Source organism: Bison bison, unplaced genomic scaffold, assembly GCF_000754665.1.
Source record: "Bison bison bison isolate TAMUID 2011002044 unplaced genomic scaffold, Bison_UMD1.0 scf7180017864377, whole genome shotgun sequence".
Classification (NCBI taxonomy): domain Eukaryota; kingdom Metazoa; phylum Chordata; class Mammalia; order Artiodactyla; family Bovidae; genus Bison; species Bison bison.
Genome location: NW_011494949.1, coordinates 5864052 through 5882994, shown reverse-complemented (window position 1 = coordinate 5882994; position 18943 = coordinate 5864052).

The window sequence follows — 18943 nt, the reverse complement described above, 5'->3', positions numbered from 1 at the left end:
ATAAGACACAGGAAAGATCAATAATCACATGAAAAAATGTTCATCATTATCAGTCCTGAGGGAAACCCAAATTGCATCTGCAATAAAATAGCATTTCTCACCTTTCCAGGAGTTAAATCAAAGAGTCTAACATCAGATATTGAGTAGCCTTGGAGCAACTGAAACTCTTAAAATATTACTTTGGGAAACAGTTTGGAGTTTCTGATAAACTTAAGCTTACACCAACTCTGTGACCCAGTGATCCCACTCTTAAATGTTTAGCAATGAGAAAAGTAATAACCCCCCAAAAGTCTTGTTCATAATAACTTTTCCTATAAGTTGCAAAAACTGGAAAAAATCTACCTGTTCATCAAATGAAAAATGAATTTAAGTGTCAGGATACATTAATACAATGGAATAGTATTCATTGATATTTAAAACTGATTTAAATATTTTAAAAATATGCATTGATATTTAAAAAATGAATTATTGATACAAACCACAGCATGAATCAGTCAATCCTGAAGGAAATCAGTCCTGAATATTCATTGGAAGCACTGAGGCTGAAGCTGAAACTCCAATCCTTTGGCCACCTGATGTGAAGAACTGACTCACTAGAAAAGACCCTGATGCTGGGAAAGATTGAAGGCAGGAGGGGAAGGGGACGACAGAGGATGAGATGGTTGGATGGCATCACAGACTCGATGGACATGAGTTTGAGTAAGCTCCGGGAGTTGGTGATAGACAGGGAAGTCTGGTGTGCTGCAGTCCATGGGGTTGCAGAGAGTCAGACATGACTGAGCGACTGAACTGAACTGACAGCATGAATGAATCTCAAGAACCACAAGCAAGAAGAAACCAGACACCTACACAAATTCAGTCCATTCTCCGTTCTGCATAAAAACTCAAGAAATGGTAAAGTCTTGATAACCCAAATCAAAACAGTGGCTGCCCAAGATGGATGGGGATCAATAGAAAGGGGATAGAAGGGAACTTTCGGGGTGATGGAAATGTCTGTCTTGATTGTTGTAGACATTGATCAAACCTCATTGCATCGTGTGCTTAACATCTGCATGTGACATAGAGAATAAGTATTGGAATAGGTTGGAATATTTATATAGAAATGAATTCGAGTAATATTAGTGTCAGTCACTCAGTCACATCCGACTCTGTGATCCCATGTACTGCCCTGCCAAGAATACTGGCCGTTCCCTTCTCCAGGGGATGTTCCCAACCCAGGGATCAAACCTGGGTCTCCTGCATTGAAGGTAGATTCTTTACCATCTGAGCCACCAGGGAAGTTCTATTTTTCCCTAATGTTTCATTAAACATTTCATGAAATGAAACATTCATTTCAAAAGTACACATTTGAAAATCAAACCATATGACATTTTAACTTCACGTTGAAAACCCTTTTCTGAAATCATAACATGAGTAGGAAAATAATAGTAAAACCACTATAAAGTACAGGAACATTTAAAATGTTCCATTTAATATAAAGTATGTGAAAATAAATGTGCCTTCCCGGGTGGCCCAGACAGTAAAACCTCTGCCTACAATGTGGGAAACTCGGGTTTGAGCCCTAGGTTGGGAAGATCCCCTGGAGAAGGGAACGGCCAGTATTCTTGGCAGGGCAGTACATGGGATCACAGAGTCGGATGTGACTGAGTGACATACTTATTCTCTACGTCACATGCAGATGCTAAGCACACAATGCAATGAGGTTTGATCAATGTCTACAACAATCAAGACAGACATTTCCATCACCCCGAAAGTTCCCTTCTATCCCCTTTCTATTGATCCCCATCCATCTTGGGCAGCCACTGTTTTGATTTGGGTTATCAAGACTTTACCTTTTCTTGAATTTTTATGCAGAACGGAGAATGGACTGAATTTGTGTAGGTGTCTGGTTTGTTCTTGCTCGTGGTTCTTGAGATTCATTCATGCTGTCAGTTCAGTTCAGTCGCTCAGTCATGTCTGACTCTCTGCAACCCCATGGACTGCAGCACACCAGACTTCCCTGCCTATCACCAACTCCCGGAGTTCACTCAAACTCATGTCCATCGAGTCTGTGATGCCATCCAACCATCTCATCCTCTGTCATCCCCTTCCCCTCCTGCCTTCAATCTTTCCCAGCATCAGGGTCTTTTCTAGTGAGTCAGTTCTTCACATCAGGTGGCCAAAGGATTGGAGTTTCAGCTTCAGCCTCAGTCCTTCCAATGAATATTCAGGACTGATTTCCTTCAGGATTGACTCCAGTACTCTTGCCTGGAAAATCCCATGGACGGAGGAGCTTGGTTGGCTACTGTCCATGGGGTCACAAAGAGTCGGACACGACTGAGCAACTTCACTATCACTATCACTATATGTGAAAATAAAATTTTTTTCCTGTACTGATAGATACCAAGATAAAAGGTGAAGATCAAAAATGAAATAATAATAAAAATAATTTTAAAAGTGAAATAATTTAATAATAAAGTTCCAATCACATGATTCATTTAACATTTTATGTGAAAGTAAATAGTTTAGTTGACCTAAAGTATAAGTATAATCAAATAATAAAGTCATAGGTCTTTCTAGGAAGTACATAATTCAAGTAGTAAACTCCCAAGTCCTTTAGAGATAGGCTCTTCCTTTCTGTGCCTGTTCCTCATGTTCACTCAGGGAAGTCTCCTCTCAGAATCACAGAATCCTGACTCTATGCACCCTCTTCTTTTCCGAGGTTTTCTTCATAAGGGTCTTACAAACTGACTTCACCTGGAGACGTGATGGGGAGAACTCTTCCTCGTTGACCTCAGGCAGCAACAGCTAACCATTCCACCCTGAGTGTGCAGGTGCCCCGTGATGTCCACTGATTCTCCAGGGAGTAGAAACGTATGGTGAACTGGGGCAACCACACGTGACTGTCCCTTTGTGACACTTCCCTGGAAGAGTCATCACGGGCAGGTTTGATCATTCCTGCTCACTCCTGAGAGGAGGTACAGACTTGTCGCGGCTCTTCTTGGTGCTTCTGACGTTTCTGTTCAGTAGAGGCCTCTCCAGAAAGGCACGTGTGAACCTAGAGGCTCGATTCCTCTGTGGGTTTATGTGCTCATTATCCCAGATCTTGTGCTGCAGTTCTTTTTGTGTCTGTGTGCTCATGCATTTGATAATGTCAACCTAAATCATAAGTGAGAAATGCTTCTGACCTTTGTTTGCAAAGAATCTGATTTGTTAATTTGGCAGGAGTTCAAAATCTGAAGGACTAAGCAATTGATCTTCTAAAAGGTATAGGCTGAGGTTTCTTTTAACATCATATTCTAAGACACTTGATTATTAATCACTCAATTCACCTCGAATGGTTCAGAGACAACTTCAAGGTCAGCATACACTCCCCTATGTGCTGTGTGCTCACTCATGTCTGACTCTTTGCAACTCCATGGACGTCACCTGCCAGGCTCCTCTGCCCATGGGATTTCATGGCAAGAACACTGGAGTGGGTGGCCATTTCCTAAGCCAGTGGATCTTCCCAAAACGGGAACTGAACTGGGGTCTCCTGCATTGCAGGTGGATTATTTACCACTGAGCTATCAGAGAAACCCTGAAAAATGACCATCAAGGAACACCTGTGGCAGATATTTGAATAACGCCCCTTCCCAATATGGCTAAACTCTGGTCTTGTCGGAATATGACCAAGCCATTACGTTTGTGCCTGCAGTGTATATAACCATTCTTTCCTGCAAAGTACTTGCACAGAGCCATTGACAACCAAGGAAAGAAGGAAATTTTTCAAGAATGCAGGGTGATGACAGTACGGTCTCCCTCTTGTATCTGTGCTCCTGGATCCCAGGATATGGAGAGCCCACGGCATTAGCTGATTTTATGTAAGGGATTTGAATATTCTCAATTTCAGTATCCGAGGGGGAGGAGGAGCATGGTTAGAAGATGACAGAAGATGGGGAGATGATGAGGAAAAAAAAATAGAAGCGTGACAAAGAGAGCACACAGGGGAAATGATGTCTACAGCCTCATTTATCTTCCCTTCTTTATTTCTCTGTCCTCAAGATGTTCTTGTTAAGCGTCCTACCCCAAAGCCTGCTCAAGAGCCCTCCAGGGACATCTAGATGGGGAGTCACACGTCAAACTGACCCGGGGATTATTTTTTATACAATACTGATCTCATTAACACCGTCCTTATATTTTGTCACTGTTGGGGTTGATCATGCTCTTTCAGAAAATTAGTGCCCTAAAGAAAGAAGAAAAACAGAAAGGAAGGGACGGAGGGAGTGGATATATCCTGAGAGGGCCAGGCAAGACTGAAAGAGAAGGTGACTGAAGTAAAGATGAGGGTGATTAGGGAATGTGCATTCCCGGGAAGAAGAGATGGTCCATGCAGCAGAGCTGGTGTGAACAACGCAGGGGGAGGAGAATCCCATGTGCCATCTCTTGGGGCATCTGGGGGAAGCTGTGGCCAGAGCAGGACAGGCTCGCAGAGGTTGGGAGCTGTTACCTTGGAAAGGAGGGATGGGGTCACTGAAGCTCATGGGTTCCAGAGTTAAGCAAACATAGACTCAGTAGTGTCTACTGACAAACACTGACCCTTTGAGCAGCCTTGAGTAGTGTCTTAACCTCCCTGGAGCTCATTGTAAATGGATGTCCTTGGTCACACCACCTCTTGGGGCCCTGATGGTTAAATAAGCTAATGGGCACAGGTAGCATTCAGCAGATTGTAACCTGGCAATGGGAGGTTGTTTGTTTATTTGCCCTCCCCTCCTGGCCCTTTCTATCGGAAGAATACAGAGGATGGAGGAGGCCTGCAGTCAACTTTGAATTCATTGTTCTGATGCACCAAGCCGCACACCCTGAAAAGTGAGAATGACCCAGGCCAGTCCTTCCCAGTCTTGAACGGTCATCACCACGAAGATTAAGGCCCAACTGCCACATGAGACACTGTCTCTAAAGTTGATGTAACCTGCATCCCAAGGCCAACAAATAAAGGCATCATCCTGAAACTGAGAAAGAAAATTCCCATGATGAGAACTGGGTACCTGTGACTGATTCATGTTGATGTAGGACAGAAACCAACATGATATTATAAAGCAACTATCCACCAAATAAAACAAATACATTTAAAGAAATGAAAAAATAAAGTACTTTCACCATATCCCCTAAAAGAACTGGGGTCTTTCAGGCTAGAATCCAAAGATAGGATTTAGCACATTTGCTTAATTTTAAGTTATCTCAGTTATATATGCACGTGTGATCAGTTGCTTCAGTCGTGCCCAACTCTTTTTGACCCCATGTACTATAGCCCGCCAGACTTCTCTGTCCATGAGATTTTCCAAGCAAGAATTCTGGAGTGGTTGCCATGCCTCCTTCAGGGGATCTTCCTGCAGCAGGGATTGAACCCAAGCCTCCTGAATCTCCCGATTGCAGGTTGGTTCTCCAACTCAGTCGCCTGGGAAGCCCATCTCAGTCATATAAGGCCACCCAAACGCTTTTACCAGAGTAAAGGTATTTTAAAAGTATACTGTCCATTTCCTGCTGAAATGTAATGGAAAGATGTTACAAAATATAATGATAAGGAAACATACTAAAGCTCTGTCTATAAGGTGAGGAATGCATACATTTTGTGTATTTCCTGAGACAGAGGGAGAATTGGATGTGCTTGCCCAAATACGTACGCCACACAAATTCATATAGTCCCCAAACTGAAAAGAACTCACCCTGAAAACTAAAATGAATGAAAAATTGGATTTAAAAAGTTTGTATATTCAAAGAAAGCCTTTGGAAGATATAGAGAAAATCACTGAGTAGAGTTAGTTTTGCAGAATGTGGATTGGAAGCTTGGGGCAGGAGAGTATAAGGGGAAATGTATGACGAGGGTGGAGCCCTCGTGAAGGGAGTTAGTGCCCCTGGGAAAGAGACCCACAGAGATCCCTCACCCGACCCACTATGTGAGGACACAGCAAATAGACAGCTGTCTGTGAACCAGAAACTGGGTCCTCAACAGACAGAGTCTGTAGGCACCTTGGCCTTGGGAGTCCCAGCATCCAGACCTGTGAGAAACAGGTTTCTGTTTATAAGCCATTCAGTCTGTGGTATTTTATTATAGCAGTCCAAATGGTCCAAGACGGTAGACTTTAGATAGATAGATAGTAGATAGAAAGATGATAGCTGCTGCTGCTGCTGTGTCGCTTCAGTCGTGTCCGACTCTGTGTGACCCCATAGACGGCAGCCCACCAGGCTCCCCAGTCCCTGGGATTCTCCAGGCAAGAACACTGGGCTGGGTTGCCATTTCCTTCTCCAATGCATGAAAGTGAAAAGTGAAAGTGAAGTCGCTCAGTCGTGTCCAACTCTTAGCGACCCCATGGACTGTAGCCCACCAGGCTCCTCCATCCATGGGATTTTCCAGGCAAGAGTACTGGAGTGGGTGCCATTGCCTTCTCTGTAGAGGATAGATAGATAGACAGAATGAAAGAGGGCAACATACGTTTAGAGGTTACTCAATATCTGTAAGAATAGCATGAGATTGAATACTCAAAAGACTCTTTTTTTTAAATTAACTTTTTATTGAAGGATAACTGCTTTACAGACTTTCGTTGTTTTCTATCAAAACCTCAACATGAATCAGCCATGGGTATACATATACCCCCTCCCTTTTGTGAATACTCAAAAGACTTTTAATGACCATGTTTTTAATAAAAATATAACATGTGAAAGCTAATTTGAATAAACAATCAGGGTAATTATTACTCATTATTACTTCAATTTTTAAAGTAAAAACACAAGCACATATATTATCATTGATAAACTATAAATGGTGGAATTACAGACTTTTTATTCTCTTAAAATTTTTTCCTTTCCATATTTTCTAAAACGATTGTTTTCCTTGTATAAAATACTTTCTAAACCCTAAAAATAACTAAAGCATTTGAAATTAAGCCAAGGACTAGAAGCAATAATGAGAATATTCTCATTATTTCCACAATGATAGTCATTCCATTTAAACACATTAAGGTATTGCTTCAAATATTCAATGTGAATTAATGAGACATAGGTCATTTTTTTGACATGCTCACAAAACACCTGATAAGCACTTTTGCAAGATCTAGTTCAGTAATTAACTACAAAATAGACATTGCCTTGTAAGCAGAGCTTTGAGATTCTGTTGGGAAAATCTCTAGGTCTGAAAGATAAGGGATTTTACTGCTTAACTCACTGAAATCCAAATGTAATCCATACCCAGCTGTCTAGCAGAAATTAAATTCCTTCTCTATCAGTGAGGAGAGAATCAAAGAGTGAGGCATAATGCTCTTTTAGTTCTCAAAAACTTTTCTTTAAATAAAAATTCAGAGAACCCCTTTGTGATCCGAAACCTATCAAGATGAATGGCTGGATTCTCTCCTGGGGCAGGCACCTCCACTTGATATAGGAAAAAAGAACCAGCAAGAAATAAGATGCAAATAACTTCTTCATTCTGAGCCCTTTGAAAATTTATTTGATAGTGAAAGATTATGATCTTGCTGTGTTCACAGTTTTCCTCCTTTCTCTGTTCTTTTTATTCAAGAAGAAACATTTTGCCTACGATCACTGACAGTTTCTTCCCATTCAATTTAGTTTTGGCTGCAGTAAGGACATATTGAATATATTCTCACTGTATCAGCAACCTGAATCGTGATCAACACACTGTTCATTTCAGGATTAGGATAACTAATTAAATGGCTTGATTGCATTCATTCTTTATTGACTCAAGAATCAAATGTGTTGACCATTCGATATATTCTGAGTTGGTTACCAGTGGGAATCACAGGATTATTCTTTCTTAATTCCTTATCTGAAGAGAAGATGTGGAGATTAAGTGGTATATTTTGATTGTCATGTCCATGAGTTTTCCAGTTTGGATACAGGAAGCAATATTGACATCTATGTAAATATTTCTACATGAACTGAGATATTAAATAAATTTGATGCTTGACTATGTATTTTTATGATACTTTTAGTAATGAAGGGACAGGATTATTTTGATTCTCCATTGCCACTCTTATTTAAGAGCTGGTTAAAACAAGAGAAGGCTCTTCTCACTCAGCCAGTTATAGCACAAACAGATTGCAGGTGTATCTCTAGAGCCCCAGGAGGTCGGGAGCCAAGAACCACCGCATCCTTGTTCTTTCTGGGGTTATTGATAACACAAGCGCCTGCTTCTCTCCCTGCATCTATGTGATCCCCCCCTCTCTGCAGTGACCTTGACTTTCTCTGATACATTTGCATCTAATTCAGGCTTAGCCACCCAGCTCTGAAATGATATCATATCATAGGTCATGGTTCAGGCTCTGAGTTTCTTAATGTGAGCTTGTGAGAGAAATTCAGCATACCTCAGATTGGTATGAAAGTGATTAGGTAGAGAGCAGTTCTGGAGAAGACTATAAGATGTGGGGAGCTGCTGATTTGGGGTGGGCCTGGGGGATGGAGAATGAGTTGGTTAAGAAGACATAAGGAAGCGAGGAGGATACTTCTGATATCCCTACAACAGTAATAATTTCCTAGGTCTATAATAATTCAAAATTCAGCTCTGGCTGCAATATTACATTCAGGTAAACAATTTGCCCATTAATTAAATTCCAAGTGTATCTGTCTAAAACACTAGGCCAATTTCCTGTCTGGCCTTATTAGTCATGTCTTTGTATTACGCATATGTAAGCTAAGTTTCCTAGAAGTGGGCTTCCCTGGTAGTTCAGATGGTAAAGAATCTGCCTGCAATGAAGGAGACCCAGGTTCAACCCCAGGTTTGGGAAGATCCCCTGGAGAAGGGAATGGCTACCCATTCCAGTATTCTTGCCTGGAGAATCCCATGGACAGAGAAGCCTGGCAGGCTACAGTCCATGGGGTCACAAAAGAGTCAGACATCACTGAGCAACCAACACTTTCTAGAAGTTGAGCCTCTGAGGAGGGTTCTTGGGTGGTTTGATGAGAGAGCTCTTAAGTGAGGGATAGCAGAAGAAGACAGGGAAAGAAGGAGAGGTACAAGGTGGTCCAGATTGGAGAGTCAGTTCACCTGGGTTAATCAGTTTCACCAGAGTCATTCCCTATTAGGCAAAATGGCCAGGCCTTTGAAAATCTGTGGCCATCGGTCCTTGGATGCTAATGTTACTACTTGCTAGAGAGGGGACATGTGGCCAAAGGCAAAGGCAAATCCTGCCTTGCAGATGCAACACACCAGAAAGGGGGCAGCTGTGTGCCACTGGCTGTCAAACTTAGCAGCCAAAAGGAGCATCTACAGCATACCCCACAGCATTCAGGGCTGCAGGACTTTCCAAACTTGTCTAGGATTGCACAAAATGAAAGGCAAAGTCAGGTTAGGTTATTTCAATTGCCTCATCCTTGCCATCCTGCACATCATTTTCTGGTGGTTGACTTCTGCAACTTGCCCTTGAGCATTGGTCTCTGGTTGGTTCTCTCATCCATGCATTTATGGCCACAGACTCAATTTCTTTGGAAGCTAAAGTATCAATATCCAGTAGTCATGTATGGATGTGAGAGTTGGACTATAAAGAAAGCTTAGCTCTGAAGAATTGATGCTTTTGAACTCTGGTGTTGGAGAAGACTCTTGAGAGTCTCTTGGACTGTAAGGAGATCAATCCAATACATCCTAAAGGAAATCAGTATTGAGTATTCATTGGAAGGACTGATGCTGAAGCTGAAACTCCAATCCTTTGGCCACCTGATGCAAAGAACTGACTCATTGGAAAAGACCCTGATGCTGGGAAAGATTGAAGGCGGGAGGAGAAGGGGATGACAGAGGATGAGATGGCTGGATGGCATCACTGACTCAATGGACATGAGTTTGAGCAAGGTCTGGGAGTTGGTGATGGACAGGGAAGCCTGGCATGCTGCAGTCCATGGAGTCGCAGAGTTGGATACAACTGAGGGACTGAACTGAACTGAAGGTATCAATCTAATAACTCAATGAACAAATCCAAGTTCTTATGTTTATGGGTGAAGATTAGAAGTACATTCCCAGAGACCAGGTTGTTCTGGTTACAATGAACGAGTAACAAATTACCCCAACATAAGTGGTTTAAAGCCATGATCATTTACGATCTCTTATGGTCTCTGTGGGTCAGGAGTTTAGACGACGGACAATAAGATGTCTTCCTTCTGGTCCATGATACTGTCTTTTATGACCCAACCTTGAAAACTGTACCATGTTACGTCTGCCACATTCCATTGGTTGAGACTGTTACAAAAGGCCAGCTGATTTCAAAGGTGGGAGTGTTCAGAGTTCCACTCTTGATGGAAGCATGTTGACATCCTATTTTAAAAAAGCATGAAAGGGATTTTCTTGGCAGTCCTGTGATTTTAGACTTCACCTTCCAATGAGAGTATGGGCTCTAACCCTGATTGGGAAGCTAAGATCCCACATGCCTCGTGGCCAAAGGCAAAAAAACCCTACATAAAATAGAAGCAATATTGTACCAAATTCAGTAAAAACCTTAAAAATGATCCATATCAAAAAAGTCTTAAGAAAAGCATGAAGTATTAGATAAGTTTAGGAAAAAAAAAACCAATCTGTTACTTGTATGTATTGATTCATGCAACAACAAAAAAAATTAATGGACACTTTCATATAAGAGGTTTGGTGCTAACCATTTTGACTATGGTTTTTTAAAATCAATATCCCAACCCATGCTTCACAATGATGATGGCCCTCTCTGCTTCCTCTATGGCCTTGTTCTCTGATGGCAGGAAGGACAGTTGAGGAGAAGGCCAAGGCAAAAGAAAGTGAAAAGGTAAAATTGAAATGCACTGAGCTCCAAGGATACATGTTGTTAGCATATTTGTCATGTATTATTCACAACCAGCTCTAAAAGCCAGAGTTCCTTTCTCTTCCACTTGGGTACATTTATCCAGAAAATTTCAGAAAGTTCATGGCCCTAAATGTCTCTTTGCCGATGGGTCTCAGATGACTAACTCAAGCCAGGTCACTCTGTCAGGCTCCAGCCCTCCTGGTGTGTGTGTGTGTGTGTGTGTGCACAGTCTCTCAATTGTGTCTCACTCTTTGCGACCCCATGGACTATAGTCCTCCAGGCTCCTCTGTCCATGGAATTCTCCAGGCAAGAGTACTGCAGTGGGTTCCCAGGGGATCTTCCCAAGCCAGGGATCAAACCTGGGTCTCCTGCTTTGCAGGAGGACTCCTTACCATCTGAACCACCAGGGAAGCCTGTCATCATATATATATATATATATTACTTGTAGGCGAGGGAACAAGGCTTTGTTAGTAAGTGCCAGAGGAATTGTCAAGAGTGGTTTTCTATCAGTAAATCTTTCAGTCTTACTGCTTCATCACATTACTAAAGTCTGGCTGGGTCAGCATATATGTGCCTGGCAATCTTTAAACATTACCTAAGTAAGGGGAACACAGGCTCTGAGTAGGAACGCCTTTAATCAAGAATGAAATTCAGTGACACCCAAACAGCCCCTCAATCCTTTTTAGAGGAATGCTTGTTTTGAGGCCAAACTATTGGCAGCTGGCAACATCCCAGATCTAGACATGATTAAATTGTTGATTTTCTTCCAAAGTCTCCCTCAACCAAACCAGAGAGGGACCTAAGAGAGGATGGTGTGAGCTTTTAGCATTGTTGAGGGCCAGACACTCCAATTCAGAAGGGCACATTACATTTCTACTCTTCCAAAGACAAGAGGACTATTCTGTGTCCATTATGATTGAAAATAGGTTAATGGTTTATTTCCTGTTTTGACTGCGGCTGACCCAGGAATGATCATTCATCCTCATTAGCCAGCTTTGCTGCCTGGTCAGCTCACAGGAAAGGAGATCCATGGACATGCCGCTGGATTTACTTCCTTTTCACATGAAAAAAATGGCTAGTGGAAGTTGTATGAAGGCAGATTTAAAGTTTTGGCTCAGATGGTAAAGAATCTGCCTGCAGTGTAGGAGACGGGTTCAGTCCCTGGGTTGGGAAGACCCCCTGGAGAAGGAAATGACAACCACCTCCAGTATTCTTTCCTGCCTGGAGAATCCCATGGATAGAGGAGCCTGGCAGGCTACAGTCCATGGAGTCGCAAAGAGTCGGACACGACTGAGCAGCTAACACTTTCACTTTCAAAGGAAGTTGACTTAGCTGATGAAAGTTGTAACCTAAGGAAGGGCTGCCTCTCAGAATGGTGAGCGTTCATCATCAAAGGTGTCTGTTGGAAGAGGACCAGATCACTATTTCCATCTGAAAGAGCAAGGTTAGGGGTTTCCAGAGATCAGAGGCTGGGATTCTGAGCTCCTTCCCTGTCTGGGATCTCAGCTCGGCAGTGATTCGTTGTCCTTGTTCTGATAGAGGCCATCACCCGGCAGATGGAGGTCTTCAAAGGGGGCTTTCGTGAGTGATCCTCCCCCTTCTGAGTACTCTGCCTTTAATCTGATGCATCAGATGTATCATTGCTTTTTATCTGTGCCTTGGTCCAAAGCTCTAAACTTTCTTTATCAAGATTATTTGAGAATGTACCTGTTTGTCTAAGCCCTAGTGAAGAAGATGGTTATGCATTTTGAAAACCACCAGCCTTTCAAAGCTCATGAAAACATGAGCTTACAAGACACTTACATATCAGAATGGACACTACCATTTTTATACAGGAAACAAGTATAATATCTCAGATCCTTCTTTCCAGAGTCCAAGTTGACATTGGATTATACAAAATGTGAAGAGCATTTTATAAGATTTTCTGATATATGAAGAATCTGACTTTGAACATTGTGAGTCTGAGAAGAAGATGTAATTCAGTGGAGGAGGGTGATTCCAAGTTAAAGGGCAGTATTGCCATTTTACAGAGAAGGCAATGGCACCCCACTCCAGTACTCTTGCCTGGAAAATCCCATAGATGGAGGAGCCTGGTGGGCTTCAGTCCATGGGGTCGCTGAGGGTCGGACACGACTGAGCGACTTCACTTTCACCTTTCACTTTCCTGCATTGGAGAAGGAAATGGCAACCCACTCCAGTGTTCTTGCCTGGAGAATCCCAGGACAGGGGAGCCTGGTGGGCTGCCGTCCATGGGGTCACACAGAGTTGGACACGACTGAAGTGACTTAGCATAGCATAGCATAGCATAGCATTGCCGTTTTACGTAGGAAAAAGATTACTTCACAGAAACCCATGTGTATGCTAGCTAGTTTACTTTTCTCAAGTTTTTTATGCATCAAAAAACAAATGCTTTTTAGAGAGAATTATATAGTTACTTCATTGAGTATAGATGCATTTTATAGGCAAATTCCATCATAATCACTCAGTGTTTGTTAAATAAATGAATTAACAATAAGAAAGTCTGTCAGCTCTTTTTAAAATTTTGAAGAATGAGAAAAATGCATGGATGATGGGTATGAGTCCATAAATGTTCCTTAAAATATTCAAATTATTTTAGAATCTATGATTTAAATATCACTTAGTCTTTTCTTCCCAAAAAGAACTGCCAGAGAAGAGAATGAAGGAAGGGAAAATAAAACTATTTTCTTCTGAGTGCAAACATTTTAAAAAGAAGAGAAGAGACATTCAGACTTGCCTGGTTTTGTCTATATTACAATGTTACATTGAATGGAATTAAAATTTCTCAGTCATGCATCCTTTCTATGGAATAAAGCACACGTTCTGGAAGACAGATAACGTGAACATGAACTATACACTGTATAAGTGAATAGAGGAATGGGTGACTCTGGTTTCTAAAGAGGGACTTGAAGTGGCACCCCTCCTCAAAATAAAAGATGCAGAAAGTAGCTTCTGGGAAAGGGATATTCAGAATTTCCTAGAGAAGTATCAGAATATGTGTAAAATCACATGAGTATTGATTGAGTGATAATGATCATATCAAGTTTGCCACATAAGAAATGAAAACTGAGAGATTTTTAAAATGTGTACTCATTAAACTTAGTAAGTCCATTGCATATGTATAAAATAACGTATTTTCCCCAAAGTATATTCTCCTAAACCCAACAAAAATCAATGAGATAAGTGGCTTTGTTTCACATTTTAGATCTGTCCAATGTGTGGTTTAATGAATGACAGCTGGATTCTAGAATCTGCTTTTTACGTTCACTCTGTCATGTCATTTTGGTTGAAATTATATAAAGAAAACCTGGCTTCATACAGATGTATAACTTGAAAAGGAAGGAACATTTTAATAGTCTTCTCTGATAACTGTGATAAGAGTCTTCTTTGTTACTGTACCAAAACTCAAAAAGTAGTTTCTGCTTGACAGTTAATTACAAAGTGATCTGAAACCTTAACAATGAACTTTCTGTGCAGCTTCAAGTATACAATAGGATATTGTTAATTGAAGTCACCACGCTGTATATTATAATTCTAGAACTTACCCATCCTAAAACTGGACGTTTGTAACTTTTGACCACCTTCACCCACCCCACCCTCCACCTCGTCCATCCACCCCCACCTCCTAACTCTTCCCGGCACCCCTCCTCCTGACAATCATTAACTTACTCTCTGTTGCTATAAATTTGATTTATTTGTTTTTTTAAGAATTAGAATCTGTTGGCCTGAAAAAATAGACTGTCTGAAACTAACAGGAATTTCTCCAGCAAAGATGGGCTTATTGGGGATGGGTTGTTCATTCCTCAGTCGTGTCTGGCTCTTTGCGACCCCATGGACTGCAGCATACCAAGCTTCCCTGTCCTTCACTATCTCCCAGAGTTTTCTCAAACTCATGTCCATCGAATTGGTGATGGGGATCAGTAGACAGCTGCAGTTCTGGATCTACAACCACGGTGAGCTGCAGGTAAGACCCCTGAGTGCATTTTTCTCAGATCCCAGCCATAAATGCCATACCGTATTTGTCTTTCTGGAGAAGCCACAGGTCTAGGAGGGCATTCCTAGTGCCCTGCTGAGCTGACCTGGGGGTGAGGTCCAAGTGAGCCTGTTCCTCTCACCCTTCCCATGTGGTCCTCCTTATCTCTGTGCTCCAGGGGCTGCTTCAGCCTCAATGCAGGTTCTGGATTTTCCCAGTGATGTCTTGTTTATGGATCAAAGCCAGCTGGCCTTCCTGGGTGAGGGATGGGGGGAGGGTGGGGCTGAAGTCCAGAACAACCTATGTTGCTACCTTGATGATGCCACCCTCCAATTTTGGCTTAAGAAAAGTTTTGACCTTGCAGATCTCTTGGAAGGCTTCTGGGGACCCTGGTCTTCCCCATACTACACTTTAGAAGCTGTTGTTTCAACCTACCATTTTGATGTAGTTGCTTGGGAGGTATGTATAAAAAAGAAGTGTTTAACATACATAGCTCAACAATTCCAGCGGGCTCTTTTTGAAGATCATAACAAGTGCAAAATTGATAGGGAAAGGTAAAGAACTCAGAATTACCAGTGGTAGCCTTGAGAAAGAAGGACAGCGTTTGAAAACATGCACTCCTCATTTGAAGACTCACTATAAACCTATCCTATAATTGAGATAGCGTGATTCAAGCCTAAGGACAGATAGATCTGGGAAACTGTATAGAGCCCATAAATAGTTCTGCGTACACACAGCAAAAATTAATTTAGACAAATATGCCAATGGAATGCAATGGGGAAAGGAGAGTCTTTTTAATAAATGATAGTGGAACAACTGGATATCTGTATGCAAAAATTAAAATTGAACTTGATAAATACCTGACTTGAAAATTGACAGACACTGATGGTTTCCAGGCAAAATTTAAAAGCTAAAATTATAAAGTTTCTCCAAACATATAGGGGGATATCTTCGTGGCCTGTGTACTCAAATATTTCTTGGAGATATTGCAAAAGCACTTAACAGGGGAAAAAATGGTAAATGGGACTTTATCAGAATAAAAAATTTTCACTCTTCAAAACTTTCTTAATAAATAAAAAGACCAATCACAGTCTAGGAGAAATATTCACAATCTATGTGTTTATATATATATGACAAAGACTTGAATCTAAATTTTATAATTTCTCCATATAAAACACAAAAGACAAGCAATCGAGTAAGAATTGTCAAAAGACTTGGATAGGTACTTCACAAAGGAGGATGTAAGAAGCGCTAATAAAGTGCATGCAAAGGTGTCTTTTAATAGTGTTAGTTACCAGGGAAATGCAAATTAAATCCAGAAGCAAATTCACCTAAGTGGCCAAAATATTGGCTTAGTTTAAGTAACTTCAACACCAAGTGCTGGAGAAGATGTGCACTGCCACAGATATCTCACGCTGGTATGGTACAACCAGGTGGAAACTGGTACCTCTTGTAAAACTAAGTACATACCTTCCTTATGATCCAGCAATTCCACTCTAAGCAATTATTTCCAGCAGAAGTGAAAAATATTTGTACAATAATGTTTAGTGCAGCTTTATGCATAATATCAAGAAATTTAAGCAATTTAAATGCTCACCAATGGGAGACTGAACAAATAAATTCTAGTATATCCATCCAATATTACCAGGCAGTAGAAAGAAATGAGCTATTGATACACACATGTACATGAATATCAAAAATATTTTGTGGAGTGAGGAAAGTCAGACATGACTATGTCATATGTTCCCATTTGTATAAAGTTCAAGAACTAATTTGTGGGACTATAACTCATTAGGGTGTTCATTGGAAGAACTGATGCTGAGGCTGAAACTCCAATACTCTGGCCACCTCATGTGAAGAGTTGACTCATTGGAAAAGACTGTGATGCTGGGAGGGATTGGGGGCAGGAGGAGAAGGGGACAACAGAGGATGAGATGGCTGGATGGCATCACTGACTCGATGCACATGAGTTTGGGTGAACTTCGGGAGTTGGTGATGGACAGGGAGGCCTGGCGTGCTGCGATTCATGGGGTTGCAAAGAGTCGGACATGACTGAGCGACTGAACTGAACTGAACTCAACTCGATATGGTGGTTGCTCTAGGTGTAAGGAGGGAAATATACTATTTTAAAAATTAATTTGTATTAGAGTACAGTTGCTTTACAGTGTTGTGTTGGTTTCTGCTGCAGAGCAAAGTGAATCAGCTAAATGTCTCCATACAGCCCCTCGTTTTGGATTTCCTTCCCATTTAAGTTACCACAGAGCATTAAGTAGACTTCCCTGAGCTATACAGTAAGTTTTCATGGTTATCCATTTTAAGCGAAGTGAAGTGAAAGTTGCTCAGTCATGTCCAACTCTTTGCGACCCTGTGGACTGTAGCCTGTCAGGCTCTTCTGTCCATGGAATTCTCCAGGCCAGAATACTGGAGTGGATAGCCATTCCCTTCTCCAGGGGATCTTCCCAACCCAGGGATCAAACCCAGGCCTCCCGTGTTGCAGGTGGATGCTTTACCATCTGAGCCATTTTATACGTAGTGTGAATAGTGGATATATATCTCAGTCCCAGTCTCCCGGTTTTCCTTACCCCTGTTTTTCCCCCTTGGTGTCCATACATTTGTTCTCTACATCATGTCTCTATTTCCGCTTTGCAGATGTATTTATCTGTATCATTTTTCTAGATGCCACATATATGTGTTAATACATGGTGTTTGTGTTTCCCTTTCCGACTTACTTTACTCTGTGTGATAGTCTCTAGGCCCATCCATGCCACTTGCAAATGGCCCAGTTTGTTCCGTTTCATGGCTGAACACTGTTGCATTGCACACATGTACCACATCTTCTTTATCCATTCCTCTGTCGATAGGCATTTAGGTGGCTTCTACATCCTCGCTGTTGTAAGTAGTGCTGCAGTGGACACTGAGGTGCATGTGTCTTTTTGATACATGGCTTTCTCTGAGTATTTGCCCAGAAGTAGGATTGTACTACTGAGAGAAATGATGGGAATGTCCAGGGTGAAGGCAATGTTCTGTGTTTTGGCTGGATGTTGACTCCAAGGGTACATACATTTGTGAAACTTGTCAGAGAGTGCACTTAAGATCTGCACATTTTACTCTATGTCATTACACTTCAATAAAAATATAGAAATGCATATGCTTATCATCTGCACAACTGTCATGAATATTTTCTAGGTTTGTTAAGTGAGGTGTTCAATCAAAGATGTATGTTGATTGAATTATGACTATGAAACATGCTGATTACCAATCCATATTCATTTGAAAACCTAGAAGCAGAAGCAAAAACTACCATGTGTGATGGGAAGATGGACTTGCCTACTCTTCGATTTTTAGTTTTCAATCTCTCGTCTATTAATATGATAATTGCCTTTAATGACTTTGTTCTCCTCAGTGTAATCAGACAGGAAACTTTAGATGGAAATTGCATAAATTATTCTAATTCCTGCCAGGGAAAGAATCCAAGATTTTAATCAACTTCTGCACATTTTATTCTTCTTGTTAGGAAGTTTCCTTTATATTCATACTTAACTGACAGGCCCTCTCTGGAAGAAGCAGTCCTTATTAAGTGCCCTCATCAATAAAACTTTGTTGCCAGGGTAGACGAGAGATGACATTCTTATTCAAAGAGTCAACTGTGCCAAGGAAGATTGTGCAAACTCACCCGACTCTGATGTTTTACATATAATCTCACAAAAATATTAACACCATTGACAGTACTAACTTTATATATATATATATATTTTTCAGTTTATAAAATATTCTGCATTCAAAGTGAACATCTGGGAGGAATATAATAAGAAAGACACCATTGCCTCCATCCTACAGAGAAAAAAATGGAAGTGTATGACATTGAAGCACATTCATCATTACTTTAATGAATGTGGGTCATGCTCTCGTAGACACAACTGAAGTTTTTCTTCTTTCCTAAAGCTTTCCTAAATCGAGCTTTCCTCACTTCTCACTAGATCTTCACAATCAACCTTCTCAGTATTTGAAGCAGCAAGGAGTCTCTGAGTTGAAATCCTCATTCAGTCGTAGGAATCCTAGGTAGGGGCAGGCGGAAAGTGCAGGTGGAATCCGCTTAAGAGCCCAGAGGGATAACGGTGCCTGATTCGGTGGATTCTGCTCATAGTCTAGGCCACGTGCTGTGCCGGGATGAGGGGCGCCAAGCCGT